Source organism: Centruroides sculpturatus, unplaced genomic scaffold, assembly GCF_000671375.1.
Source record: "Centruroides sculpturatus isolate CEXI.00-Female unplaced genomic scaffold, Cexi_2.0 scaffold357, whole genome shotgun sequence".
NCBI lineage: Eukaryota > Metazoa > Arthropoda > Arachnida > Scorpiones > Buthidae > Centruroides > Centruroides sculpturatus.
In genome coordinates this window covers 13,775-17,564 of record NW_019384703.1, presented here as the reverse complement: position 1 = coordinate 17,564, position 3,790 = coordinate 13,775, and positions in this window count along the sequence as shown.

The window sequence follows — 3,790 nt, the reverse complement described above, 5'->3', positions numbered from 1 at the left end:
TACTATATTAAAAACTAAAATTTATTTGTTTGTAAGCTTAAAATAGATTTTTATTAACCATATATTATTTAAAATGCTTTCCTATTCGACTTACGTCGTTTTCCTGGAACCAATTACCGACGTAAGGCGAGGTATACCTGTACTTCCATTGTCGTCTTCATTATTCTCGTTATAACTTTTTCATACTAAACGGAAAATGAAAGTTATTCCTATAGATATTCTAGTAAATTATATCGTAGGTATATTCTAGAATATAATCTACTTAGTTCGAGCCCTCTAATCGGAAATGCTAAGCACCCTCTTTGACGGGTCACTCTGGTATCGTATTACCCATCAATCGGCATTAAACAGATTTTATCGCATTTAATTTTTATTACGACAATTCGTATGAGATGAAAATTTGCTCATTGGGGAATATTATTTGTACAAGTAGATAAGTGTTATATTCTGCAAGTTCAACAAATAGATTTTGTATAAAAGATAATTACCTATAATTGATAGCGAGGTTGCGGCCGAAGTAATAACGGTATTTAAATATGAACAATATATAATATACAGGGAGGAGATAAAATGAATAGTTGGCATCCAACTAGGTACAGTACAGTACGTTTTAAAGCATACTTACATCTGCTTTAAGAAAAGTCGAAGGATCGTCTTGGTTCAAAGCCATCAAAGCACCGCGGATGCATTTCATATACTTCTCGTGACCCTGGAAGTAAAATCATCGTTAACACGTCGTAGACAAATATATAATTATACTAAAAATAAATATAAATTACCGGATAGTTTTTTGCATTGCATATGAACTCGTGCATTTCTTCTATCGTCGGGAAAAATTTTACTTGTTGGGCGCAATTTTTGTTAAAATCGTTAATCTGATTATAAATTATCTTTATTATTAAGCATGTAATGTAAATCGAAACAAATTAATAATACTCACAAGTTCGAATCGATTTTCTATCGCACAATAACGAGCTAGAGATCGATCTTTCAGAGCTGCGTAAAATCAAAACTTGAAGATAAATGCTTTTATTACTGAGATACGTCGAATTATGAATCGATAGAGTTATTACAATTAGTTATGGTAATCGTAATCGATTGCCAGAAGTACGGTTTGATTGCATTAAGATCTTACCACAGTATCGGTGAAGGATAAAATCCACCACATTCGGAGAGAAATCTCGTTTCTCATTCCAAATTTGTGAAGAAACAACCGAAGACGTCAAAACGAGGAGTGACACCACGATCTGATTTTCTCCCATTAGTTTATCTTTCTTCTACTTCTATCGCATCTGTTGTCGTGGCATTTATATATAGCCTATATATTCATCGAAAAATAAATTAATATGCTAGAAGTAAACTCCCGTAAGAAAAGCTAGTTTTATTGCTTGTACGAGGAAATTTACATTAAAAGTATTATGACTTATGATTATAAGAAAACATATTATCAAGACACTATAAATCATTAAAGCTTATTTTTAAAACGAATTTAATTTGTAGTTTATGTCATTGTCGAAAATTTAGAGGTTAATCTAAAAGTCGTAAGACAGTCGAGGCCGGATGAAGATTTTTCGGGACACAGAGAAAAAATATTAGTCAGGCACCGAGATATTTGCAAAAATAATTTTTTAATCAAATTTTTTTATAAATTTGAATGTGCGGGCCTGGGTCCGACGTCCGAAAAATCAACATCTCAGCTGGCCCGGAAGACGAGGCAGATAAACAATAGAAAATTAACATTACATAAAAATAAGTAAAAATAAAAAGTTACAGATAGGCTAAATAGATTAATATGATACAATATTCCGGAAATTCTTTAATTCGAAGTTCTTTTTTCTATATATTTCAGAGCCGAGTGAAATAATAGTGAAACAAAATAATTAAATAAATATTAAACAAATTAATCATTAAAAATTAAATTTAATATATTTTAGAAATAAACGCTTTAACATTAATATCGCGAAGAGTTTAGTTTAAATTAAGCTTCAAAGGGATAAACAAAATTGTGCACCATACACACTAACTTCCATACGTACAATAAAAATCTTCGAGTTTTTTGAATTTCTCGGTGTTTCAAGGTCCCGAGTCCAAAAATCGTCGAAATCAGGAACTGTTTCAAACTACTTCAAGAATATTAAAAATGTAAATCGCAGGAATTTGTGAAAAGTACCATAAACATTAGGAACTATTGTTTAATGTTGTAAATATGTTTAATGGGACGAGGCTGAAAACATCAGTGCGATTTGCGTGCCTTCCCGGAAGAATTTCTACAGAATAGTACTCCCTACAAATTGTGTAGCTTCCATTGACAGCCAACAATTTTGAATTTTTTTTTATAAAATATATAGTGCATATTGAATACATAAAATGTTGCTCCACAGTTTTCTATATCACTTTGTTCCTAATACGTTAAACACAAACCCAACAAATTTAGCATCGGAATGAAGACGAAACTCTTGTGTACTTAACTGACATTTCATTTACAAAAGAATTAAATTCTAATTATTAATGTTTTAACATCAGCAATATATTTTGCAGATTTCTGTTTCTAACAACTACAGTTTGTTTTAATATCATTTCAAACAATATTCAAGTAAGTGAAATTGATATAATTACGACCGAAATTTTTGTAAATTATCGGTAAATCTATATGTTAAAATTGTATCCTGCCAACTTGGTTTTTATTAAGTACATTGGCCTAGGAAACCTTTCAATGAGATCAAATAATGCATAAAGATGTTATCTGACCTAATGTCTTACGTGTTTCGTTTGATATTTTTTATCAAAACGTATTAATTATCATATAAAAATATAACAACCGGACCGTCGAGGAGATTAAAAAGTCGGCCACCGCTAACGGGGTCCCGAAATGGCCTCTGTGCTAGCCACTTGTAAAAATTTTTTCAGAGTGGTAAAACCCGAATATGTCAGAAACGAACTCGGCGGTCTCGCTGTCTTCGTACGTTCGAGGCAAAAGGAGTTAATAACTCCCGTAATTTTTGTCGCAAATTTCTGAAATTTTGCAGGGAGATTTGCTTATTAGAAGGATCGAAGCGATTAAATTTTGGTGATTAAAGTCGAGGAGATGGGGAGACAAACGGGGTCGTGTGTATCTCCAGTAGTGTTGGACTTAATGACGATTTTACTCGTTAGTAGCATTTGCAATTTTTCTATAAAACGCTCACCTACCCACAAAATTAAGTTTTTTGCCATTTCATACTAATTAAAACATTAAAAGAGTTTAATAAAATGTGATAACAGATAGCGCCACTAAATGTTGCCGAGAAAATTAAGCAAGTTGCAGGATTTTTAAGTTTGGAGCAGGTTTCCTTTTGGGTAATTCCGCATGGGTTTCCGTTGTGGGCACCGCCTTCCATATTAAATACGGCGAATGTAATAAGAAATTTTATAGAAGTACAAAAGTTATTTATAATCTTTAGCCATAACCGAAAATACACTTTTTAGGAACCGAAATTTCAGCATTTACATAAATATCGATCTGAAAATATTTAATAACTGTCGACTATTTTAGATTTCAAATACAAAAAACAAAACAATTAATACAAAATAAACATTTTGCAAGTTGCCCGAAGAGTACATGGTAAAAATATTATTCTTACAAACAACGGTTACGGAAAATAGAAATTTAAAGCAAAACTAAAATAGTAAGAATTTGGAAAATCCCATTTTTTATTCAACGGTATTGAGAATAATGAGCTTAAATAAGGACGTCCGATCTAAAAATAAAAAAGTCTCATAAACAATTTTACAACAACCACATAAATCAATA